Below are 27,866 nucleotides of genomic sequence, written 5' to 3' on the forward strand. Positions count from 1 at the left end.
GGTGTCCTGTATCTAGGGTTTTGAAGGCACTACCCTTTGGAAGTTGAACCAAACAAGCTTAATTGCTTTACTGCCCACTCTAATTTTCCTTTTTTTTTCTGAACATGGAAGTTTAGTCCAACTACATCCTTTCAGTCACCCAAAGACCTTCTAGAAATCATTTCCTCAGAGACAGCGATGCAAGTTTACCAATTCTGACACCTTAAATCCATAATAAGAACAGATCATAACATTAAGTTTTCCTCTAGCTGCAGGGCTTTTTTTTTTTAATAATTCAGCATGAAAAAAAAAAATCCTACTTCTCACAGTTCAGGAAAAAGTCCTATAGTCTAAAGCTACGCCCATTCTTCTTCAGCCATTTTTGAGAAGGGACACACCAGGACAAAATGAACTCAAAGAAAACACCTATCAACAAAAGTAAGGAGAGAGAATGAAAACTAATATAAAGAAACTTCTTCCCATCCCGTCCAGCAATAGAGATGTCAGTGGTCAACTTGGACTTGTTTTTTATCCACGCCAATGCCAGAGTCATGATAGCTCTGCAATGAAAATAATTCCAGCAGGCAGCAGAACTTGGTAATAAGAGGTTGCATATCTGATAATAAAAATCTTTCACATGATGAACAGATGAACTAACAGAAAACAGAACCCTGTGATAAAAAAAATAAGAACACTCCTTGATGAATAGTATTGCTCTGCCTACTCAAATATTCTCTGGATTAGCCTAAATTCTCAGTGAATGTATTACTTCAGTTCTTTAGAAAGCACTGAAATTTTCTTCCCCAGTAAGAACATTCCATTTCTTTTCCTCTCCTGCCTCATTTCCGTTTCCTTCCTAAAGTAACACTTAGGACTTAGAACCAAGGAAAGGAGATGATAAGCACTAAGTGGTAAGAATTAACAGTTCCAAAACTGGAACAAAATAAACTGTGCAGAGGACAGTTTGCGTTTGCTCATATGTAGCCCAGGTTCAACAGTTCTTTTTGTACATGAGATAGTTTAAGATGACTACTAAAAAGAACTTAGAAAAGAATGATGGAGACTGCAAAGCAGAATTCTAAAACCATTACTTTAGAAAGACTTCAAGCACAAATCTGACAATTCGTGAAAGATCTAAGGAGTCATGACCACTCTGTATGCAAGAGCTTCTCTTTTAATCAGTGCTTCATGACCTATTAAGAAGTTTTTCACATTCGCTTCATATTTCTATGCGAAACTGTCAACATAACCAGGTTTCAAGTCTGGACAAACTTTAAGACATCTTTCAAAACAATGAGTTGCTTCAGTTATAGAATTACTACCTCAAATTTTGCTTATACAGAATACATTTGAATCTGGTAACTAAACAAAAGAAAACAACAGTGAAAAAAGGTCTCTTCAAGTAGTAACCAAGTAGTGCTTTTCGTCAATGGAGCCCTACATCCCCTCTGTACAGATTCATAAATAGTGAAAACTTTACACTGAAAATAGTACAATCATTAAATATATCTGAGAACATACAGAACTTTTCAAGGGAAATATTTTCCAAATATAAATCAATAAAGGCTTTAGAAAATACAATTTCAGATTACTTTCCCCAGTGACATATTTCAGCTCATGTTAAATTCTGTTCCCCGCCATGGGCAACAGCAGCACACAAGCTTATTTGAAGTATCCTGAGCTATACTGGAATTTTATTTCTTCCTCTCTGATTCTGTAAGTCAAGCCCTGCATCTACCTATGTTAAACAAAACCAAAACCAACCAACCAAAACCAACCAACCAAACAAACAAAAAACCCAAACCAAACAAACAGAAAAAACCAGAAATTGTTTTGACAGTCTAGCTTTATCTCCTTCCCTCAAAAAGTCAGATATTCTAAGTTGACAGCATTTTTTTTTCCCCCTTGAAATTAAACCAATACTGCAACAGTAGTTAAAACCATACAGTAAGCTGCTTTGGTTAACAACAGCTACTATTTTGAGGGCATTATAAATATTTTAGATTAGTTCTTGGCCTGGAGTTGTTTATGCATCCTAGTGTCACTATGGCAGAGATCTAACAATGCTTTTCTTACACATCAAGCAAGTCTTAATTAATATTTCAATTTTAAAACACAGGAGAAGGTTAAACTGCAGCCTTCACCATTTTTAAGAAACAGATAAGCTCTCAAGGCCTGCCTGCAGAGGAGACTGCACTGTTTGACTCTAGCAAACACAAAAATGTGAAACATTCTCCTTCCAATGCAATCGACCACAAAGGCAGTATGCTTGAACTTTTCCTTGATCCCATAAATTAATGCTGAAAGAGAGAATCAACTTAAACTACTTCCAGTTTCTTTACATTGTAAGATACACACAGAATCTAAACAAGTGTTGGCTGGTAAACTTCCCACAAAACAAAGAATTACTATCATTAAACCATCTTTTAAATGACTGAATGCCTATGAACTTCTAGGTTATCTTCTAAGCAGCAGTTCAGTTGTGGTGCACTTGCAAAAGTTTTACAGAACAAGTTTCACACACCTCCTTGTCCCTAGTAGTAGCTCTAACTATTGTTTAAACAGATTGTTTTCACTTTGCTTAAGTATAAAACCCATAGTATTTCATGTTTTATGTAAAACTACTGGTTTAGAAAAAGTGCTCTTCAGGAACCAAATCAGCCCCTACCTAGACTTTGGATGACTCCAATAAATTCATCCACCAGCCTAAGCAACCAGTAAGGAAAACAGCAGGAAATCAATTCAGATCAATCACTGGTTATTTTAGTATTATCTTAAGTACTACAACAGTACACACTTCCATTCCATAAAAGAAGATTAAAATAAGACATAATCGCAGAGAAATGGAAAAGTGAAAGCAAAAAAATCCCTTGCTGTTTTGTGTTGCCTGGAAAAGTGGTAAATGGATAAATGTCACATCTGACTGAGCAGTCAGTTTCATACACCTACAGGTAGTAGGGCCACAGTTTCTTGGTAACATTTGCCAAAGATGCCTGTAAATCCCACCTGTAATTAGACATTGTTAATAATCTCCTAGGAGTCATCATTTCAGCTCTTCCTGATGACACCCAAAGTGACATGTCCCTTGTCTACCAAATGTAGGCCTGATCAGTACCCAGGGGAGTCAATGGACTGGCTCACCTTAGGTCTCAAGATTTACAACAGCAGAAACAAGAAAAACACTTCATGTTTCTCTTGAACACACACACACACACACACTAAAGAGCAGATGCTTTTCTTGAAAGATCAGCTACAATTTTTCTCAGATGCCCTACAGAGAATCAAACTCAATGTCGGCCAGTAGAAACCAGTGCCTGCAACTAGCACTGTATCTAAAAGCGAGGTTTTGCACACAAACTGGTATGCAGAGAACCTTTTGACTAGGATGAGATTTTCCTGTTTGGAACCAGAACAAATGAAACAGCTGTTGTATTACTAGAGTAGGGAAATGGAGAGCAGAAGCAGAAAGGACATAGAAACTGAGAAAAAACCGTGCTACATTCGTTTTTTGTACCTTTACAGAAGCTCTCAGAGGTCAGTGCTTGAGTATAGGCCCACTTAAAGTAGAAGACAAAGGAACATTTCTTTAGCTGCATACATTGTAGACAGAAATCTCAGAACTCTACCTGCAGTCCCAGTTTCAGCACAGTACTTCTCATCTGATGTTTCAGCAGCTTTTCAAGGTCACAAGGGCAATCACAAAGAAGTCCCTCCCCCCTTTAATTCCTAATCCACTACCCTCAAAATCCGATCTAGCTGTACTCTACAGGCTTCAATACCTCATTCATTTTCTGAACCTTCATTCATTTATCTCCTAGAATCATGGTCCAAAACCATCATACATGGTAAGACAGTGTATTACAGTGTGTACTACAAAAGGCTACAGCAGATAGCAAAGGCAACTTTTTATATACTTATTCAGAGGTGATTTAGTAAGCATGTTGGATGCTCAAATTTTATCTACCCTACGGAGAACAGATTTTTAGCAATGAAAAAGCTGTTAGGAACATAATTTCCTACTTCTAGACAATCGGCCTGAAATGTAAGGGGAAGGGAAAAACATTTAACTCTTCTGGAAAAAAAATTAAATGGTGATACAAGTAAAAAGACAGTAAGGCAAGAGATAGCAATAATGAAAAATAAAATACAACCTAAGGAAGCAAAGCAATGGTGTGTGTTCTGTATCCTCCCAACCTCACCTCTCTCTCAACCCTCAAGTTTTCTTGAAAGTGGTCACAATTTGTATGTTAACGCAAGGCAAAAAAAAAAAAAAAAAAAAAAGAGAGATAATCAGGTCCTATGAGTTTTGTGGAAATAGTCAGATCAAGAAGAGACATCCAAACGAGTGCCTCATGAGGACAAGTTGAGCAGTAGATCAGCTATGTTAAAAAAACAGCTTCACTGGACAGCAGGGCAGATAGTCCCTCAAACACATGAAAATACTTTCAGAGATTACAATACAGCATACCCAGAAAAATCCAAACACAAGACACAAAACCACAGGAAGTCAGGCTTCATAACCTGTTGCTCACACAGCTAGTTTCATTCTGAAGTAAAACCATGAAAGACCTACTTTTCCAGAATTTATTGTAGTTTTAACTGACCATTTCACAACTGGGGATAACAGTTTGGAAACATGTTCAGTTACTAACAAGATAAACAGACAACCCTTACTCAGAGAGCAGCAGAACAATTTCTGCAGTCCTGACAACTCTACTCAAGTCAGGGGAAGGCAGAATTCATTACCCCCCACCAGCTTAACACCCTCTGCAGTGTTCTAAGGTGCCTTTTAGAGACCCAGTTAATACGTCTTTATTAGCACTTCAGTTTGGATCAGGAGCATGCTTTTTAAGTAAACCCAAGTCACTCCACTCACTGTGCTTTGCATCGTATTTCAGAGAAGTTTCTGAACACATCATCTGGTCATCTCTCAGATTAACCTCAACCAAAACTGAAGAAAACACCCAATATACAGTAAAGTTTGGAGTATCCTTGGTCCACAGAACCAGACTACAACTAATATAAAAAAGTATCATGAAGTACATACACTGGGCATATCTAACTTACTGCTTCACTTTACCATCTTCAACTGCAGCATATTCCTTGCTTATCAATGTGGCAGATACTGCCCATTCATTTAAAAGAGCCTTGAGCAGTAATAACTAAACCCACAGACTTTAACTGCCAACCCACACCTCATTAGCTCTAAAAAGGAGGGCTGCACTATGAATGAGTGTTTCTTTTCCTGGAGTAACTATAGTAGCACTCTTCAACCACTTGCCCACTTCTGCTTCCACTCTACAATTAGGAGTATCAAAACCTAGTGGGATACAACTAAAAAAGTTCACCAAATCAGGTTGAAAAAAACCCCAAGATCTACACACTTCATGTATCACCTACACTAATTATTTCAGAAAACTTTTTAAATAACACCAAAAAAAGCCCAACACAATAACCCGCATCAATGGCTTCACTGTAGCTGCTGATAGGAAAGGAAGAGCAGCACGTGCTCAATGATGCTTTATGTTACTTGCACATCAGCTTAACCAACAAAGCTGCCCAGATAAGAGGGGGTTTTGTTTTTGAATAAGCTGACTAACATAATATTCATTGTTTCAGTTTTCCACTTGAATCAAAATATCAGTTCTTTACAAATAGTTCCATCATTTGATATTTGTTCTCTACAGTCATCAATTTTTCTTTTGCTACACAAAAATTTAAATACAAGATCATGAGTTTTGAACAAATAATATGTGGCTTTAGCAGGACAGATGAACTGGCTACAACAGGGCAAAGCAGTATTGCATGTATTAATTATTACAATAAAGTGTTCTCTACTCAACACACCATCATCACCTTACTTCATTACCTCCGATAAAAACAATTAATTCCTATACTTACAATGCAGAGACATGTTTGCTCTACATTCACTCAAGGTTAGATTCCTACACAGGGTACAGACACAGAAATAAGATTATTGAAGAAAACATTTTCTGTTGCATGCTAATCCCCTGGAAACTGCAAAGATCCACCCATGCTTTCCTTTGTGATTTAGCTGGAAGTTTGTGGTCATTGAGTTGCCATTACCATGCACCAAAAAGCCATCTTAACCTCTTCAGTAGCCTAGTCTGAAACAGCCTTAAACAGGGCAGTTTTTCTGAGCTCAGCTCCTGTTACCTTGTGAAAATAGACTTAAGCACCTACTTGTACTTTTTATTTGAAAGAAAACTCAATTAAAAGGTTATTTCCCATCAAAGACACAGAGAACCTACACCATGAGATAGTAATGTAGTAACACAATAAAATTATACATTTAAATAATGCTAATGAGAAACTAGTGGTCCATGGGGAAAGTGTTGTGGATAAATTATTTTTCCTAGCAGAAGAATACACAGACTTGAATAATTTCCTCTGAAATTATAAAAAAGTCTTTTGTCTGCTGAGACATAGGGGTTTCCCTTCTATAATTTTCTACACTGAAACATCTTTGTGCCTTCTCTCTCAGTGTAAGTTATTCTAAAAGCCAGAAGACTAATTTAATCTGGTCTCATCAGCAACCCTTATGTTTCATCGTGCCAATAATGCCTCATGAAACTGAGATGAGCTGAACTGCTCATCCCAACTGAGCTGGTATATAGCTTATCTCAATTATCTTTTACCATCCCATGCAAAGCTTTTCAGACCAATTTCTTTTTTTCAGAGTGACCCTCTTTAACTGTTTCAGAATTTTTATTTGGCTTTAGCACATGATGGATATACATTTGTGTAAGGTACAGATATAGATCTGTGCCAAATTTTAAGGAGTTTGACCAAAGTCTCCCATGCTCAGTATCTACCCAAGACTCAAAGGCATTTAACAAATACCTAAAGGGTTTACAACATTGTCTGCTAGAGAAAAACAATTTTTATCTTTTGAATTTCTCTTTATTGGATTTTTATAGTCCCATATTACTTGAATTTGGGCAGCTTTTTTTTTCTAATTAAAAACTTGCAATGACTTGTCCAGATTTTGCTATTAAATTTCCAAAAGATCATATGCATTCTAGATATGCTGAAGACAAGGGCTAAAGCAGACCTCTCTTGAAGTTTCATAAAACGTTTATCCTGCATCCATGCGACTAGCAGACAGAGAGAAGAAGCCACAGTTCACACACTACGCATCTATAAGCCAAATCTTGAAGATGATTGAGCATAAAGAATGGAAGAAAGGAAGTTAAAAAACTTATAAATAGTGGGGGAGTCAAGATAGCAAAAAATTTTAACAGTTTTCCAAATAAATCACCATTGCTCTTCTCCAATATACTAAGACAAATATTTAGATCAAATCACTTAAGTTGCTAAAAGACTTAAGATTTTGAATGATGCTTCTCCATTTTCACAGACAAGTGAAGAGAAGCAAGCACAGGATCAGATTCAGAGAGCAAAAAAACCTGGTGCAACAAGGTGACAAGAATTAAGAAAAAACAAAACCAAAATTGAGTACACTTGATACAGTTAAGGTGGAGAGCAGGAAGAATCCATATTAGAGGGGAAAAAAGTAACTACAGACACAAAGATATGCATGAACAGTGATTACTCTTCACAATTCACACAAGAAGCTCAGAGCTTCAGTTCTTTTACCAAGGCTTTCCCATTCACTTGGAAGAGACTGTGCATGTAAAAAACCATGGTTAACCAGCTATCTTCCAAATGCTGACCAGAAAAGAAGCTATTTACTACTTACTAACTACAGCAACAGGCCTATATAGTAGATGTAAGTATTACTTATGGACTGGATGATCCATGACACTAACAAGTGATCGATTTCAATTTTCACTGTGGTCTGGAAGAAAACAAGAAAACCACCACAAACCAAAAGCAGCTGAACAAAACCAACAAAAAACCGAAGTGCATCTCCCCAAAGAACATTATTGTAGCATGTAGCCAAGCATGCTGCAGTTTGCTTCATTCAAGACAGGAGGATTTTCTGAACAATATTGTTCTATGTACAACCCCATCCTTTGCTGCAGTCTAAATAAACCCCACTCCAAAAGTTGCTATTAATTTTTAAAATACAACTACTTCATTCAGATTTTTACATCCAATATTAAGAACAAAATTTTATTGCCTTTCCCTTTTTGTAATACAAAGGCAACACATTCATGAAATATTTGCTGCTCTCACTCACTCCACTAGTGATAGTTCCTGACACTGAGCACCTTTAAACAATATGTTCAACATAGAGATTTCACAAGCTTTAATTTCAGTTGTGATAGGTTGATATTTCAGCAAGACAGGGTCTCAAGTTTAATAAGTCAGAAGCACACATTAAGCTCACCATTGGAAAAGTCGAAATGAACAATGAGAATTCCACACCAGAGACAAGAAGGGAAATGGATGATCCAGGATAACTACTATGAGGTTATGTTATTTTTTCTCCAGTTCCCTAGCTCAATAAATGATCACCTCACAGCTATGACAGCAAGATAAAAACAGGTTCTATGAACTCTAAATACAGCCCTCTCCATGCCACATTAATTCTGTTTCCCTCATCTTGATGCTATATGCCTTAATTTACCACATATCCTATATAACAACCTCTTCTAAATGCCTGTCCAGAACAAGACATGAGGGGATGGGTAAGCAAGTAGTACATACTATCACAAATATACAGAACATGGAATACACAGGTGCAATTTTTCCTCACTTCAACCTGTGCCAAACAGCTTTCCATTCTAACAGATCAACTTGTCATACAAGTCTGGTCCTCAAATGTTTATGCACAAAGACTCTTTAAAGCATATGCCCAGTACAGAAGACTTCATACCTTGTGGACACATGCACTCAGGTACAGTATTAAGCTATATATATATAACACACAGGCACAGAAGCATTCAAGTCCCTGAGTCTGCACACATATGAGGCTTGTCTGTACCACATTAAGAGCTTTTAGTTAGCTGCTGACCTATCAACGTCATTGTGAGTGCTAGGCTCAGCAGAAGTTTACCCTTAAAGTTAATGGACAGTTTACCCAGTGGAACAAACAGAACAAAATAAATAAAAAGCACCTTTAACAGAAACACTATTGACTATTCTGAAACCTCCCTTAATTCAATAATATTCATAATAATCACAAATGGCCTCATCTTAATTCACTTTTTTAGTTTCCTCTGACTGTCACAACTGTAAAATATTCCCTCCAACCAAGAGGAATCCCTGCAGAGTCCCACCTGCTCAGGGCACACCTGGAACCCTGAACCCAGTTCATCATCCCTCCCCCACACTATTTCAACTTTTCATAGCCTCAGCCAAAAAAGTCTGCCTCCTCTCTCCATGCACACACTTCCCACCGACTCAGCAATATGAAAACTCCAGTTTCCCTTTTGCACAAATACCATTCCCCTGATACACACATGTATACATAGCCTAACATAGTGTTCACCCTGCATATGTATAATCACCACAAACTCATCCCACCTCCCCTTTTCAAGTGCATACAAACCTTTCAAAGACTCCACCATTCATGTCTATTTTAAATAGCCACTCAAACCTTCTCACTTTCTCATAATCGGTGATGATCCCTGGAAATTTACTCACAGGAAGAGTGTGCTGAGGCCTTTATAGACAGAAATTTACACTGCCTAATACCCCTAACAAATACAGATTACTACAGTCCTACAACTCCCCAGGTCATGCACAGACTTTTCTCCAAACTGCAGTATCATGACCCCAACACAGGGCATTTGCTACATGTTTTCCAGTTTGTATACCATGGCTGAAACTACAACTATCCAGCTTTTGGATATCATCATAAGGGAGACACCAACTCACAGCTTCCCTCATGCTTCCAGGACACAGACCACAACTGCTTGCTGCCCTAGCCCTGCTCAACCCACAAGAAACAGGGCTCAAGGAGCTAATGACAACCAAATCTCTCTTGCAATGTGAGCATCCGACAAACCAATTTACACGAAGTAAGAGAATGAATGCCTCTCTGTCCACATACCATCTCACATTACACACGAAGGTCTTGAACATTATGTTTAACCACACTGGCCACCAAGCAAAACAAGTTCAGAACCTTGCAGCAACCTGTTACTATTGTGCCTGTGAGTTGTACATAGGCTTACTACCCAAAGCCTCCTTCCTCCACTACGCTTGAAGCCTGACAACTTATCACCTTACCTCCAACAACACACACGACTGTTTACCTATCACTCCTGAATTCATATTCCCTCATGTATCTCTATTTCTAAATACCTGTGGTTGCACCCACCACCCCTCGACCTACCACAACATACAAACAGATTTTTCCAGCTACCTCCAAGTCCATCAAAATTATTCCCTCCCTTTGACTAAGAACAAATTATAATAAAAGTATTACCTCTGGTTCACGGAGCCAGCAAACTCCCAACTACAGAACAGAACTGCCTTCAACTTCTTTCCCCGTCTACGCCAAAGGGTCCCCGGCAGGGTCTATCCACCCGCGACTTCATCCCCTCCTCACACCAACACAGACCCTCACAAACGCCCAGGCCCAACGACAGCTCCCTCCAACACCTGAGCCCGTAGCTCCCACTACCTCCCCCACACCCCGTCAATAAACACCGGGGCCCGCCGGCCCCAGCCCGCCGCTCCCCGGGACCCAAGCAATGCACGTGCACGGACCGGGCCCGGCCCGCCGGCTCTCCCCCAACCCCACTTCTATCGCCCTTACCGGAACGCCGACCACCTTCTGCCCCTCGCCCGCACCGCACGCAGCGGGCCCGGCCCGCCGGCTCCCCCACCTCACACTCATCGACCGGCGCTCGGGGCCTGGGCCGACAGCCCCCCTGCCGCCGCCCCGCCGGGGCGCACCGAGAGGGCGGGCCCTAATCCCGGCTACACCGGTGGGCTTAGATTCCCCGCCACTTCACCGTCGTCCCTCCCCCGTGAACCTACTCCGGCTCTCCCGCTGGGAAGCCGAATCGATGCGCCCCCAGCCTACTTCTCTCCCCCGGCGGGAAGAGGCGGAGGCCGGGGCCTACGCGGCGCCTGCTCTCTCCCCGGGGACGAACACGCAGCGGGCCCTGCCCGCCGCCCCTCCGTGCCAGCCCCCGCTTCTCACAGCACGCACGCAGGCCCCGCTGTTCAGTAACACGCCTGCCCAGGCCCGGCCCGCCTTCTCGGCCCCTTACCCCTCTCTGTCCGCCGGGGCCCGGCCCGATGCATACGCAACCCGCTCGCCTGTGCCCCACGGCCGGCCCTGACCCCTCTACCTGTCGAGGGACGAGTACCGGCGCCCTCCGGTGTCCGGGCTCCAGGCGGCCCGGCAGGGCCCAGCCCGAATGCGAGGGGGTCTGGCTCTGCCTCAGGCAAGGGCCGCCCCGCTCTGGCCGCCGCCGGCCGCAGTCGCCGCCCGTTCGCGCACTCCGAGCTCCGCCAGCAGCGTGGACATGTTGGGAGCCCCTGTCCCAAAGGCCGCCGCTAGGCCCGCCTTCCCCACCGCCCACGTCAGAGCGCTCCAGGAGGGGCGGGCGGTGCACAGTCCCCGGCCCCGCCCCCACCGACCCGCTGCTGTCCCCCCCGGGCCGCCCGGCGTCCTTCCCAGCCTACTGGCTGCCGCTGCCGTCCCTCATCTCTCCCCGCCCTTTCCCGGTAACCATTGGCCGCCCGCCCCGCCGGCTCTACCCTCCCTCAGTGTCAGTGGCCGATCCGTTCGCCGCTCAACTGCCAGCCCCGCCCACAGCCTTCTTCTGATTGGACTGTTCCCCTCTGCTCTGAAAACTATTGGCTGCGGCGCTTGTCAATCAAGGTTCTAGCGCACGGACTCCGTCTCCGCACTCTTTTTATCCGGCCTCGTAGCCGGAGCAAGACTGACGGAAGCGGCTGTCAGCGAGGGCCCTCGCCCTTCCCCGCCTCCCTCCGCCCGCCACATCTGTTCCCTCCCGGCGCGGTTTGCCTGCAGGCCATTGGTTCTCCGCCCCGCCAGTCCCGCACCCTCCGTCTCCGCGGCCGCCGCTGCGTGAAATGGGCGTGACCGGACCGGTGGGTGCCTCCTCCTGATTGGCTGCCGCCCCTGCCAATACAGCGGGACCTGCGGGAGCTGGGAAAGGCCCGGCGAGTCCCGGCGGAGCCGCGCAGTGAGACCCGGCCCGCGCGGCGATTGGTCCCCGGGAGGGGGAGGGAGGGGAGGGGAGGAGGTGCGCGGTCCCATCCCCGACCCGCGGAGGGGGGGGCGGTAATGAGTACCCGTATGTTCCTGCCATTACATCACCGCCAGCCAATGAGGACGCGCGGGGCCCGGTTTCCCGGCCGCGGGTGGGCGGGGCCTCGCGGGGCCTCTCGCTCCCAACCCCCGGTCCTGGCTGAGGAGGGGAGCGGGGCGGCCGATTTTACCACAGTAACGAGGGGGGCTGGAGGTTTCTCGGTCCTCGGCGTTCCTTTCCACCAGTGGGGATCGAGAGCCGCGTCTCCCGTCAGGGGACGGACAGCCCCTCTCTGCCGCCGGACCCCCCGTGTGTGCGCGGGCTGAGGGGGCGGGAGGCGAACACCGGAGCGGGGCCGGTGGCTCCGCGCCGCCTGAGAAGTAACGGCGCCTGGGGGAAGGCGCGAGTGCCAACTGCTCCAACGAGAGCCTCCCCTTTGCAGGCCTTAATTAACCTCCTGCGGGGGCTCGGCTAACCTTTAACTTCTTTTTTGCCTCCGAACGAAAATGTTTATTCAGTAAGGAAGACGAAAATCCGCCTGGTGCCTCATAATTCCTTAGGTCTGCCGTCTTTCTCAATCAATGGGTTTGCTGAGCGAGTTGGGGTTGATTTGTGAGAGACTCAACTCCTGCCTTGGTGTGCAGCCCTGTATGGCTGTTCTGCTGGCGTCAGGGAGACTCAAGTCTCTCCTCATAAGCTCTATGGCAGAGGTGGGATGTCCTTGCCTCATTCTTCCAAGTGTTCAAATTTGAGAGTACAGTTTGTGCAAATGGCATACAAATAGGCTACAGATGCCCTGGTCCTCTTATACTGAGGTTTTTTCTCCCCACACACTATACACCAGTGTGAACGAACACTTCTTTTGCCAGACGACTTTCAGCAAGACAAGAGGGCACGGTCTTAAGTTGTGCCAGGGAAAGTTTAGGTTAGATATTAGAAAGAATTTCTTTATGGAGAGAGTGATCAGGCATTGGAATGGGCTGCCCAGGGAAGTAGTGGATTCTCCATCCCTGGAGATATTTAAAAAGAGACTGGATGTGGCACTCAGTGCCATGGTCTGGTAACCACAACGATGGTTCAAGGGTTGGACTCAGTGATCTCTCAGGTCCCTTCCAACCCAGCCAATTCTATGATTCTATGATTCTCTTGTATGTGGGACTTAAGATCACAGTTAAAAACACAGCTTACACAAGCATTTTTATTTACCCATCTGTCTCCTGGAGCGTTTGCAAAAGAGCTGGCCCTGAAGAAGATGGGAACTTCCCTTTCTGGAGTTGGCGTTTTCTCCCAGAGTTCAACCTATGCACACATGGGGATTATTTTTCTGTAACTCCAAATATTTGCCAGCTTTTAGCTTTAAGGACATGGTCCTAGCATTCACATCAGAAAATCCTTACACAGAGCTCTGGAGGTGCTCAGGTAACTAATGCAACTGCAGCTCTTAAGTTAGCACTGGAACTTTGCTTTGTACCGATTCAAGTGCATGTACTATTCAAGGAAAAGATGGGAAAGGCCACTCCAGAGTGACAGTGCTGCTTGACACATCTCTCTACCATTTGATAGAGAATGAAATCTAGATTCCTCAGCACAGGCACTCGTGAGGTTGTTCAGAGACAGCAAGAACACTGAGCGTGCTGGTCAGTGTCTGTCATAGAAAACTTGCTCATAGACAAGCTAATTTGAGTGCCCAGACAGAGCTGCCAATCAACCTAGTTAGCTTTGCAGTGCCCACATGATCTGGGACTCAAGATACTTTTATATATCTAGCTAGAGAATTGTTACCCTCTTTCCCCAGGCTTATATCTCGTAGTCATTTAAACACTTCATGTATTATTAAAGTGATGACAAATCTGACTAAAAATTGCTATGTCTTCAGGTTGATGAATGTAAAATTAATTCAGCCTAGATACTTCTTGGACTTTTAAAATACTTTTTTATCTCAAGTGACTTACCAAGAGTATTTTGAGAGCCTCTGACCCTTTAAAGTAATGGTAAGCCTTGCACAGATTTCAGCAGGTACAGAACTGAGCTGTAATTTTATCTGGTCTCTGTTTACAGCCTCTGCTTTGCCTCCTGGCTACCTGCCAGTGAGATAACATAGGTAGCATTAGATAATTTTGCTTAATGAGATCAAGGTATACTCAGCTGCTGACTCTTCCATCTAATTTACTGTAACAGCCATGCATCCCACAGTGACTACTTTAACAAAAATGCACAGAAACACTGAAGGAAATCAGAACAAAGTCTTGCAGTTGTCATTCAAACCTGCTGACCCTGCCTTTCTCCTTGCTTCTTGGGTCCACACTTTTGTTCTAATTCTCTTCATTTCACCTTCAGCTCCCACTGCATATCATAATTTTATAACGAGTTCAGAGAAATATGAATACCAGTACAACCTTTATGGAACTGACTTCCCCAAATAATAAATATTACCCTCCATTATCTCTAATGTAATAAATCATATCCCCTATTGCTTCTCAAACACGACCTGCTTAAATGTTAGAGGTTAACCAAAAATCAACGCCCTGCACATGAGTCCTTAACCAAGGGTAAACAGCACATTTCTAATCACTAGAAAATGTGCATATCTGGCTGGTTTCTGTGGGCTAAAACTGAATGCTGGCATTGCTCAAGAGGTGTGTGTGGCAAGAGGCAAGCAGCATAGTGACAGGCAGCAGGGGCGGTGGGTGAAGTAATAAGTAGGTGAAATAATGGTTGTATGTGGCAATGTGGAGTTAATGGCTAATCTAGGGATTTTTTGCCTTTTTGTGGCTGGCCCCAGTTAAGCTTCATGTACCATTACTAAAGTGGGATATTTGTTTTAGAATACGTGTGTGTTGGGTAAACAGTAATGTGTGCATGCCTGAAAGCCTGTGCAGGTTTTTTTATTACATGCAATGTCCATCTGATTCTTAGTGGTAATGAAAACAACTGTGAGCTATAGAAATATTAATCAATAAATGGGAAAAAGGTTGTATAGGATAAAGGTAATTTCCAAACAACTTCTTTTTATACTGAACTTAAGAGGAAGGAAAGTGAGTTCTTAACATTTGGAGTTTTAAATTTTACCATTTTTTAAATGTTCTGTTATTCCTGGTGAACGGATTTGTTGTTTTAGGAGTAGTTGTTGGTGAATCTCAATAATTAAATTTGTTTCATGTTTGAATGAATGGGCAGTAAAACAGGTCTTGACAAAATACAAGTAACGTTGGGAAGCTACTCCATCTGACAGTGTTTTCACATTGGTATGCCAACTTCTACAGCTGCTTTTGAAAAAGTTAGTTTTCCGTCTGAAGCAAAAATCCATCCCGAGTTTTAACTGGCCTTCACAATGGTTTGATCACAAGTGTCAACTGCTCTAGTTTCACAAGAAAGCATTCTCAGACACTGAGAATATTCACAGCACATGAATATTTTTATGTGCAAAGCAAACAAGCTCTTTCATTTTCAGCTGAGTAACTTCCCATGGAAATTAATTCACTAGACAACAGTAGTTAAGTTCTTCACCACTTCCCTGTGCACTCCTAGATTACACCATCTGTGAAGAAACGAGGGAAACCACCACAGATAATAAGGCCATCTTTATGTTAAGAAATCAGTAGAGAAAATTTGTGAAGATTCATATAATATGTTGCCTTGGTTTTGCTCAAAGAGAGGAATACTAAATGCCAAGACAGTAATGGGGACTAGGAAGAAGGAGGGATGAGAAGCATAGAAAAAGGCACAGACACAGGCAAATGCAACAAGTAAGTACTGTTACTGTGACAAAATTAAAGAACTGGAAAGTGGATATGCTATTTCCAGCATTTAGGGGGGAAAATGGAGGATTTTTACAAAACAGTTCAGGACCTCCACTTGTGATAAAACTCAGGGAGTTCCTATCTGGAATACATAGATTAGAGTAGATTTGAAGCTGAGGAAACATAGAAGTTAAAATAAAGATGTCTAGCAACATTCTATGTGAAGGAAGCAATATTCTGCAAAGAAAATAGCTCATGATTTTGTTCCAATTTATTTATGGAAAAGCCAGTTTTACACTAGAGTGTATTGAGAGAGGAGGGTTGCAAGATCGATACAGACCAGTGGGTGGAAGTTTTGGAGGTAGCTAGAAAATTCCATATTATTGAGGAGGTGGTACCATTTGGATACAAAGAACCAGTCAGCAAGATCTCAGATTCCCAGTTAATATTTTGGGGAATCCATGTAACTTTTAGGTTGAGGCCAGAGATTCTGGGCTATGGCAGTCAATGAATTCTTCCTCCAAACTCTCGTTGAGCCTGTAAGTGGTAAAGCTTTTGAATGATTCAAGAATATGCCCTCAAAGGCTGGGCTGGAGATAGCAAACCTGGAGTGGGAGGTCACAGTTTGACTGATGAAAGGCTGGAGTGAAAGAAAGTAGAATTTTCTCAGTTTCAGAAAGGTGAATTGTGATAACTGAAGGCACTTGACAATAAGATCAACTTGTATAATGAAAATAGGAATTTGAATGTCTAAGAGGCCCTACGTATCTTAAAACCAAAACTGCTAATTTCATCAGGATTCTGTTTCTCACACAAGGCAAAAAAGTTTACAGGTAGAGGCTTCAAGGCATAAGTGGAAGAGCAGTGGCATCAAGAGGGAGGGAAGAATTACAAGTAGAGAGCATACAGCAAAACCGAAAAAAAGGTCTGGTTCAAGAAAAGATCTCAGACATCAACAAATGTGAGAATGGGGGGAGAATTTATTCAGAAAATCAGGTTAATTTAGATCTTGCATATGATAACTGGAAAATCAGCGAGGTGCAACATAATCTTGTAAGATAGAAGTGATTTCGCTTTCCAGTGAGCAAGATGTGGGGTTTAGAGATAGTCTGCCTGTGATTCTAAAACTAAATGGATATTTTGTCTCAGTTTTCAGTAAAGATGGTGATGTTGAACACAGATTTAGAGGACAGGATAGCTAGGAGGGAAAGGAAATTGCTAGTATCACATAAAAGATTAGAATAAAGCACAGTCTACATCCTCTGGGCAGAACAGATAATGCCCATTCTAGAAATCAGAAAACATTGTCAAATGAAATCACTTGTCTCATAGTAAGCTTTTTAAAGTAAGTATAGCAGGAAATGAGAAAGAGTTATGTTTGTTTACAAATGGTGGAAAATACCAGATTAACCTAATATCTTTCTTTGATAGTATCATTCAACTTTGAGGTAAAAGAGTAAGTGACAGGAAGTAGGAAAGCAATATCAGAGACTAATGGAGGTGATGGATTATCCATAGAGGATAAAACAAAATCTAATGGTTAGCAGTGAAGTACATGAGTACAAATTTTTCTCTTTTCTCCTGCCCCTTCCCTCCTCCACCCCAAAAAACCTACAGTTTTTGGGCTGAAACCTACTAGATAGTTTCCTTAATGGCACTGCAGAAAAATGTTGTGAGAAATAAATTTGTAAATGACCCAGTGCTTGGAGGTACCAGCAGTGAAGAGAACTAGGGAACCATACATAATAGAACTGATGCAGAAATAAAAATGCAGTTAACTTCAAAAGTATAAAAGCAAGAGTTTGGGGGGTTAATACCAGAAATTTCCTCTAGACACCAGAAGCTCATCACTTCAAAAAATAACAAAGAAGGACAGAATATTCTAATTTTATCATGGCATGATGTGAAATGCCATTCAGCTTCAGCATTAGAATGACAAATGCAATCATAAGCATGATTGAGCAACAGGTTAAGTGCCTTCACACAGGCACTTAATTGGCAGTGTGGAAGTACTTATTTGGAGCTCCACACAGGCAGCCATGAGCTGGCTTTGAGATGTAACAAACTGAAGGGGTTGATGTGCCATGACTATTTCTGTTGCCTTCATTTGAGCTTTGTTCTTGTTGTTAAATTGGGTAGGGACAGACAGCCACAAGCTGTCAAGCCAGTTTGTAATTAAGCCATGACTTAGCATGGCTTAATAAGTTACTACTCCTCAGAAAAAGCTGTAATAACTGCCTGTGTGCATGCTCCCAGCTTGTCTAGCTGCTGAAGTAAAATGTGTTAGTTTAAGCTACTGCATGCTGCTATATGATCCTATCTGATAGAGCAATAATTTGCCATAAGAACTCAGTCTCATGAACATGCATTTACACTTTTCCTCCATGCTACTGGGAAGCTCAGAGCTCAGTGCAGTATTGTAGGTAGCATGGGAGACAGACTGGAGGTTTCAGTTCTGTTAGCTTCTTGCTGACATGTCTCCTTTTGCAGTCTAAAATCTTGCTAAACATTTTACTTTGGTGTTAGAATACTAATTTCTGCTTAGACTGCTCTCACTTGTCATCCCTAATGTATATTTTCATTATTATTACTGCCTTGTTGTGTTTTTCAAATCTGGATTTAGGGATACTTTTTTTACCCTTCAACTGAGGTATTACAAGAGGACTTAAAATGTTTTGAGAGATCTGAAAATGCTTTAAAAGAGTTCAAAAGCTTAAGTATACTCAACTGTAAAGTACTTATGTTCTTATCATCTTTTAAGCTGATGTTATTGAGGTAGTCAATCAAGTCTGGCTAGCAAGCATGATTTTAGGTTCCATAAGAGAGACTACTTTTGGTTTACAATATACTCTCAGTTTTCAAACATCTTTCACGTACTGTATAGATACAATGTTATACAGTGCAGACCATTCTAATGAAAATTCAAAAATAAGCATAATATTTTAAAAGGAAAAAAATTAAATCTGAAGAGGTTATCGTGAAGATACGCAACTTTAACTGAGATTATTGTCAGTGCAATTCCATCACTACCTTTTCCTGCCCAATTACACTTCTGTCCTTAACATGTCTCTAATAGTAATCTAATGAGGAGTTAACAGCTTCCTACTTAATCTTTGTGATATTTTCCTAATTCATATGGAATCATCATTACTGTTAATTCACTATTTTACCTGTCCTTCCTATAACTATGAAATATAATTGCTTAGGAGGGTGACAAATCATAAAATCACTGATACTTTTAAAGCACTTTACTACATTTCCATTCACCATCATCTCTTTTTCTCCCCACTGTTGAGAGAGAAGCAGCTTGAGGCAGCTTGAGGGGCTTGTATCACACGCTCCTCTGCCTACCTGTGGGTAAGAGAAGGTGCTTAGAATGAGGCAACACATCAGGCAGAAGCCATCTGATCCATGTGAGCAGTTTGTATTATTCGAAGATGTTTCTGGTGAGGGCATTCTTTTAAGATCTGCTGAGCTGTTAAACTGGAATGGATGTGACTCCTCATCCTTCACCAGTAACTAAACTGCTCAGTGTGAAAGGTTGCCCCAATACACATTTGAAACATTAGTGATAAGCAAAGCTGGTCTTGAGAAGATTTTTTTTAATTTACAGTTTTAAAGAGTAGAAGAGGGGGGAAAAGGTCATCTTCTGACAGAAACTTCATTTTGTCCAGTAGGCCAGTAGAATCTTCATTTTGTCCAGTAGAACCTTTTCCTAAAGAAGTAAGCTGCAGCAGGGGCTGTGGGGTAAGTTATAGATGCATGCAACTGATGAATACAAGTTTAAGTAGAAAGGAAAGGTGGCAAGAAATAAAGCAAACCAAGAAAAGTAAACCCTCAGCAAGGGAAGGGCTGCTGTTTCTCTAAAATCTTGTAATGTCTAAGCAGTACTTTCTGATACCCATCCCAGTGATGTAACCCAGAATAAGAGCTGCAGATATGACTTGTTGTGAACTTGCCAATGGAAGCATTTGCTGGGGATTCAGATAAAGAGAGTCACCACCAGCAAACCCAGCTGGTAAGATCAACAAGGCTGCACACCAGCTTGCTGGGGAGCAAAGCCAGTAAGCATGATTGGCAGGAGGGATAACACTGATTCCAAGTGGAGCCCCTCCCTAAGCTGTTACAAAAAGGAGTTAATTCCTCCTTTTCTGCATTTCTGTTAGGTGGCTTGTGAAGTGCTACCCTGACCATCAAAGTGGTCTGTGTCATACACTTTGTCATGTCATGTCCGTTTCAATTTTGAACTCTGAGCAGAGAGCTAGGTCTCCAGGTACATCCCCTACATTGTCTTGCAATACCCACAGTTCAAAAGTTTTTTTTTAATGTTAAAACATATAAGCATGTAATGAATCTTCACAAAGAAAGCGAAGCAGAATACAGGCCAGGTTCCACATTGTTAATAAGTTTTGGGTTTTTTTTTCAATTAACAGTTCTGTGGGTTTTTTCCCCATTTACATACTAACAAACAGAACAACTGTTTAAGGTAAATATGTTGTATTTAGTCTTGAAAGTATTAAGTCCTTCTTTGTCTAATAATTAAGTCCTTCCTAAAAAAGAAAATGCCTGTGTTTCTTACTAGCGTATGTACATGGAGATTATTCACAACAAGGGTATTTATTTATATAAGCTACTCTTCTGGCTTCCAGAAATGATATTAGTGTCTGGACAGAGAAAAAAAGAAACACCACTCAGATACATTCTCACCATGGTGACCTAGGAGAGAACTGTCACAACAGAAGCTGCTGTTGCCACTACAATTTCCAGAGCTCCTGCTGTTCATGGTGTTGCTGAAGAGAAAATCCACTGCCCCTCGCTGCACTTAGAGCTCAGTAAGATCAGGTTGCAGCTTGAAGATAATGTTCACACTTTACTGTACGTCAGTATCAAAGAGAAAATGAGATGATCAAAATATGCCAGCCAGAATAGTAGTGTCAACATTAAGTATGCTGTATGCTGCCTGTGAGGTACTGAGTGCTCCAAGTCCCTCCCTTCCCTTTTCCAGCAAAGGGAAACTTTCACCATGATCACAGCCTTTGGGTTCAGCTCTGCTCAAGCCAGAGAGCCACTTACCCTGGTAAGAATACAACCCAGGTAAGAAATAAATGATTGATGCCCCTCAATGAAAAAATAAAATCTAGTGGTGTCTTTGAAACATGAAAATAAACCAGGAGTTGCAACTAGCAAAGAGAAAATACAAAATAAGCACAGGGTTGTTGTGTTTCTGCACAGTGAGTGTTACAAACTCTGTTACCACGCTCCATCAAAGAACTGCCAGTTAGAATAAACCTTTTTTCCAACAGCACTACTAAGTCAGTGAAATGTGTAAAGCTTACCTTTTTAACAACCTACCTGTTGCCCAATGAAGTATATTTCAAAGTATTAGAAGATATTTTCTAATTTAGAAAATAATCTAAAGTGAGTGGCAAGAGGACATTGGATTTTAAATGTGAATGTTCAACATTAGAGAAGAGAGTAGTTTCATGAATCTTACACTCTGCAGTACCAAAATGAAACAAACCCAACAAAGTCTTGGTGATAGGACTTGACATTTTAAAAGCTGCATTTCTGAAAGTGAAAGGCCCCCCAGAAGACCTCTGATTAGTCTGTGCACTAGAAAGAAACTCTGCAATAAATAACTGAGAGAAACTGTCAGGATATCTATAATTAACTGTGGCCAAGGGAATTAGAGTTAGAAGTTACTATGATAGTTGTAAAGCCCCTGATATGATCAAGTGAGGAAATAAGAGGAGTAAAAATTATTTGAGAAAATTCTCTAAACTCTGAACTGATCATCATTATTACTGGCATCTCTTGTATGAACCCTATGAATAAAGTGATCCATTTTTCACAAGCTGTGAGGTTTGGTTCTAAAATACAGCAGATAGTTTTATTATATGCAATTTAGAATCTCTCTAGAAGCCATGAAAAATGTTCATAATAGAAGCTATGCTGTCTGAGAAATGGAGACCCAAATCAAATTATAATTCAACTGAATTTCTAAGCAGGAAGGTAACTCTAAGTTTGGAAACTGGTGTGTCAAAGGATCACTGCAAATCAGAGAAGATTCAACTTGAGACAAGCTTTAACAGATTTCATTTGCATTCAGCTAAATAGCTCAGGTTGATCAAAACTACTTTACAATATGTTAGAATTTTCTCTAAATTCAAGGAAGCAACAGAAGGGACATATTCCAAGGAAATGTTCTGAAGTTAACCCTCCTTGCAATGGGGAAGTCCCTCATACTTGGGGTGGAGGCAGGCAAAAACCCAACCAAGAAGTACAACCCAATGTGCAGTTGTACTGGCTCCACATGGCTCCCCGAGGCAAGCTCTGCGTGGCTGCCAGAACAAGATATAGATTGAAATTGGATGTTCTCGTTTCTGTGCGTTTTGTTTCTCTTTGTTTTCATTTTATAATCAGAAACTTAACTTTTGTTTTCTAGTGTATTTTTTCCCTTAAACTTTGCTGGTAATAACAGTGATTTCAAGTAACTGTGTTATTGCTAAAGAAGAGGTATTGAGTCCCAACAAATGAGTTGGCACACATATCTTTAGGACACCCACAACCTCATGGAGAAATTTGAGAAACCAAGTAATTCCTTATCCAAATAGCAAGAGTCAGTGTTACACTGTGGGGAGGAGTCTTTCCAGTGGGACATTTCTTGAATACATGAGATTGCACAATTGCAGGTGCCCACCTGAGATTAAATCTTCTGGAGTTACACAGTGCTCTAGCACTACCGAGGGTGCAACATGTTTCAGGGAAGGAGGGGTTATGCAGAAGAACATGTGAAACACCAAGAGAGTCAAGCAAGAGTGCCACATGGAACCTTGGCCAGAATAAGCCAAGTGAATATCTTACATCTAGAAAAAGATTCAAGAAATGTAAACATTACATTCAATTGCAAAGGGGCGTAAGGACAGCAAAATTCCAAAAGTTGTAAAAGAAAGAATAACAACAGAGACTGGAGAGTGTTAGCTCTTCAGTGGTAATAAGTTCAGCTTTTCCATAAGGTGTTTGGGAAAAAAAAAATAATAGAGGCACCACAGCTGAAATGTAACAAGTGCAAAAGCAAGTACATAGTGGACACTGCCAAACACACTGCTGGCACTGTCATATCACAGTAGGACACTTAAAACTGGATGCCAGCAGTGTATAAGCTTTAAAGATACAGGAAATGTCAGGGCCAGTTTATTCAGCTAGAGAGGGACCTTTGTATACAGCCTATGCAATGGTATATGCTTATCAAACACCATAAGCTGCATTGATAGATGGGGCTTGGGAATTTTCAATTATTGAAAAAATGACCACTGATGGTTGAAATAACAAAAAGAAGAAGTTATACTGTATTTATAAGCAAGTTTAACTCAAAACACAAAACCCAGCAACTTCTGACTTCTATTGACAGATTTACAAGGAAGCCCTGGGTGAAAAATGATGCAGGCAGGAAGGTGTGACTAAAGAATTGAAGTCTGGTATTTTTGTTTCCCAAAAGCAAAACAAAAGGCTGTACATCCAAAGTACAGGGAAGTCAGTGAAGCAGAAACCACAGGGGATGAAGTGTCCACTCATCCAGCACTTTCAGTTTTAGAGGACAAGGCAGTTTGATGAATCCCAGAAATGAGAAGACAGAATCATAGATGAGCTCATGCAGATGAAGAGTCATGCCTGACTGACTGCAGGAACAAGGGAAGTAAAACACAGAGCCCCAAAACACTGTTGAAGCTGACATGCTTTTGAGAAATGACATAAATTTCCAAAGCAAGAGGTATGGGTATGTGACTTGGGGGGGCTCAACTGTCCTTTCAGAATATTAGAAAGGTGTAGATAAGCCTAGAGACCTTGATCAGTTTACCAAAGCATTTGATCATGTTTCTTTTGGGTGAAGATACATGCATCTCATTTTCTGTTACTTGAATGTTCATTGCTGATTTGCAAGAGCTTAGAAAGCAAATCGTCCAGGAGTAGTCCAAACAAAATGATTTTTTCTCTGCCTTAGTTTTTGCATGGAAGGAAAAGAATCCTGGAGTGAGGATGAGACTATGATAAATTCTGATTCAACAAATATGAATCTGTATCAGAGTATGAGATTGAAGAGAAGCATTTATTTGGTTCCAAGAGAGAATCTCACTGGCATTTGTCTCTTCAGTCACTGCAGCTTGAACTGTAACAAAAAGAATTACTTTTCAGGCTGCTACATCACACCAGATTTTGACTAGAACTCAGAGAGAGACAAGTAATTGGACTGATCGTGTTCCCATTGAAGTCTGCCATAAAATTCCTACTTATTTCAGAAAAAGCAAAATTGGTCTGAAGATATTTGTAGTGGCATTAAAAAATTGCTTTCACAACTAGTTTTATACCATTTCATTCTGTTTATTTCAGTGAGGTAGTGTATGATTTTCAGTCTTAGAAATAAAACCAAAATTAGGTCAATTTGTCTGGTTATTAACTATTCATTACCTAAGCCTAGGGACTAATTACAGCTGAGGCTCACGTGCACTGCTGCTAAAGCCATAGCAAAAAGGAAGTGCTTATGTACTTGGCCTTCAAGTCCATAGCATCAGTAAATTATCACTGCTTCTATATACCTGCACTGTTTTCAGACAGACCTTCCTATTTGGACAGTACAGTTGCACTTATCCATATAATTTCAAAAATTGATTTCAAAGGATTCTGCAAAACATAATCTGAACACACATTTAATAAGACATAAATACAAATTAAGGCAGCCATTTAAAGAGTGTATCTGTAGTTAAAGTCGACTAAATTAAATTTTTAAGAATTCACTCAGCCTGGAAATTATATCACTGTGTGGGCATGGAGAAGGCTCAGTAAATGCTGGCTTGGTGTGTGAGTCAGCATGAGTCACCAGCAGCCATACCATCCTACGGTTATATGAATCCACAAGGTACATTTAGAAAGATTTCACAGTAACAAAATAATGCTGTCCTCCTGCTTTGTGTCCAGATGACATTAATGACAGCCCCAGCTTTCCTAAAATATCGTAGGTGTTCTTAACTCAACATACGAAGTTAACAAATTAAAATAAATTTTAAAAACAAACAAAAAAACCCCCACAACAAAACCCCCTCTATTTTGGTGCTTTTGTTAAAGATAACAGAAATACAAAAAGCTGTTAGGAAAGCCTCAGGCTGTAAATAAAATCATTTATATAGTTGCATTACGCTGACAAAATACTGAGCAATATCTCCTTTTCAAGGAGATTTTTGTTTACTTGATTGAAACACCAGGAGTTTCTTTTTCTCTCTTACAATTGTAAATGTTTCCATCACTCAGAATTTCAAGTGGGTAATAAAATGCTATCACAAATGAAGTAACTGAGCTGACGTCATCAACCATGTAATAAGCAAAATAGTGTCAATTTTGTTCTGAAGGACATTTTAATTGTGGCATCTTATTGAACGACTCTGAATGCAAAGTAGATGAGTGTTTGTAAGGCTGAAACTAGTCCTGATTTCTCCTCTTCCACTTTTCTTAATTTCCATGGAAAAGTTAAATTGTTTACTCTATATTTCATTTTCTTATAAAACAGATTTCATTCTCTTCCAGCCTGTCATTCTATATAAAATGTGTAACACTCAGCATTTCCCAACATGTACCTCTAGAGACGAAATGCATTTTTTACTCCATTTCATATTAATCTAGGGAACTCTACTATTCATTTTTTCCTTAGTTTCCCTAGAGGGAAAATAGGGAATTTTCACTGGAAATGTGGCTGCACTTACAATCTAGTGAATGGACTTGGGTTGCCCAGGGGCATGTGCATGCACAGCTATTTGGGCAGCTGACCACCTCACAGCCCAGTCTGGAAACCAAATCCACTGCTACAATTCGTCATCCACTTGGATCCCTCTTACTGCAGTGATGCCACACAGAGGCAGCCAGGTTGACATCACCTAATCTAGTTACAAAACTGAGGCCCCATTTCTATCAGATATGTTAAAATCTGTGTAAATAGAAAGGGCTTAGCTTCTTATTTTAGGGCACAGACTCTTGTTTCCTGCTCTCCCCAGCTTGGCAAATTGCATTCTGAATTTGTTTTCTCCTTATTCTCAAGGGGAGGACATTTCCTGGATTTGCTCTTCACTATTATGTTTTGGTTTGGTAACTAATTCCTTTCCCAGGTAAGTTGTCTCTTTATCACCTACTTAGTATTTCAGGCAATTAATACTGCCCTTTGTTTGCTATTGCTCTGTGTTAGTAGTATTAGGAAAACTTGTGGGATTTTAAAAATTCTGTTAATGACATATTAACATTTATACACTGAGTAAAGAGGGCACACTTTCCAGTGCTGCTGCCTCTTCCTAGTTTTGTAAGGCATTAACCATAGCTGGAACTCATCTGCTGGAGGGGACACTTTGGCTGTAGGAATCATGAGTCTGTGAATCTTGAACTGAGGAGTGAACTAACATCATTAGGAGAGGTAACCTTATGCACACCTTGCAGAAAAGCATAAGCCCCTTGAAGGTTTGGAAGAACCTCTGAGTGCAAATTTTTTGGGAATGTCAGAGGCACCTGTGGGCTGGATTTAGGCTTTCAGTCTCTCAGTGAAACCACAAGGGCAAACTCCAAACCATGCACACTAAACACCAGTCCTGTTGACTCACTGGGCAATCAGGGTTGCCAGCTCCCCACACACAGCAGAGATTTCAGTGCTGAACCCAAGCTGTGAATAAGAGCAGTTAACAACATTTCTGTTTAACAATATCTAGCATGTTGCAACAGTTAACTTGAAGAAAATCAGAAATATTTTTCTTTAACCGTGTTTACTCAATAAAACTCTTCAGTAATAGCTTCAAATATTTTACTCAAAGTGAAATCATGGGACGTGCTATTTATTGAATGTAAACAGTAGACAGTAAAAGACATTTTCTGCAAAGAAACTCATTATTGTAGATATATATGCAATATACACATAGGTACATACACATACTTATCTTTTTAGAATATTTTCTCAAAGTGTAGTCTTTCCACACAAAGTCAATATTCAATATGCTCTGTATATTTTAAGTTGTATTTCATACAATAATATGAAATAGTGTCTATTCTAGTAAACTTGTTATTAAAAGTTGCTGAAAGCAACACACACTCTCCTGATACATTGCTTTTTCTTCAGCATTCCTTACAGTTAAGGTGAATTAATAAACCCTCATCTAAGTTATGAAAACTGAGGTGAATTCCCCATTTCTTTATGCTTTCTGTTAGCTACTGAAATTAACACTGTCTGTAATTTTGGGGGAGTTTACTCCCAAATTTACTGTGAGTAGAGGAAATCTGCTCTGGTAGCCATATAAAAAAGGAATTGTCAAAGCTGCAGAAGATGAAATAACAACCAATAATTCTGAGTTAACTTGAAGGAGGATCTCTTTTCCAGAAGAGGCTATCAGAGCCTGGAGAAGGTCCGTGGAATTTCCTGTATTTTTACCACAAGTTCTCCCACAAGAAACCTCAAAATTTAACTTCACAGAGTCACACCTAAACAACTTCCAGTCACACCTACAGAGATGGAAACCTTGTGAGTAAATCACTGAGTAGGCCAACAAAAAGGGAAAACCAGAGGTGTATTTACCTCCTTTTCACCATTAGGTGCTTTCAGGTGCATTTCAGAGCCAGTCCCTGGGTCAGATAAAAGAGCTGTTGTCCTTGCTCAGCATCTCACCTGAAGGGGCAGGGGAAGCTCCTGTGTGCCTGGGCAGTCTCTGCTCACTCCTGTCCATCTGCCTGGCAGGGCAGGATGGATTCATGTCCAGGACTTTGTTTTCTCTTGGAGTTTGGGCTACTTCTCATTTCAGCTCCACAGGCATTGAATGGGTACTGAGAAAGCCTTGAGGTCTCTACGTGCCCTTGAGACCTCACACAAGGCTCTGAACAAGGAAATTCCAGTCCCTGTGACTGGGTAATGGGATGACATTGTAAGACTTCAGGAAGCCTTACTCCAAGGATTTGGGATATT

The 27,866-nt window shown here is 41.1% G+C and overlaps 1 protein-coding gene and 1 long non-coding RNA gene across 11 annotated transcripts in view; one reads left to right on the forward strand and one right to left on the reverse strand.

The window, feature by feature from the left end:
• PPM1B (protein phosphatase, Mg2+/Mn2+ dependent 1B) overlaps positions 1–12,520 on the reverse strand; it is a 60,657-nt gene extending 48,137 nt beyond the window's left edge. For 2 of the 10 annotated variants that reach the window (XM_030446764.1, XM_030446759.1), the window contains exon 1: positions 11,217–11,451. The gene's annotated coding sequence lies outside the window, so the exon portion shown is untranslated. Of the gene's footprint in view, positions 1–11,135; positions 11,503–11,937; positions 12,085–12,336 lie in introns of those variants that run through there. The other 8 variants (XM_030446758.1, XM_030446754.1, XM_030446763.1 and 5 more) reach the window with 7 other exon arrangements.
• LOC115598019 lies at positions 11,855–20,955 on the forward strand. The gene is made up of 3 exons (XR_003987324.1): positions 11,855–11,985; positions 19,183–19,299; positions 20,892–20,955. It is a non-coding gene; the product is annotated as an uncharacterized LOC115598019 (long non-coding RNA).
• The last annotated feature ends 6,911 nt before the right edge of the window (positions 20,956–27,866 follow it).

This window comes from Calypte anna, chromosome 3, assembly GCF_003957555.1.
Source record: "Calypte anna isolate BGI_N300 chromosome 3, bCalAnn1_v1.p, whole genome shotgun sequence".
Lineage (NCBI taxonomy): Eukaryota > Metazoa > Chordata > Aves > Apodiformes > Trochilidae > Calypte > Calypte anna.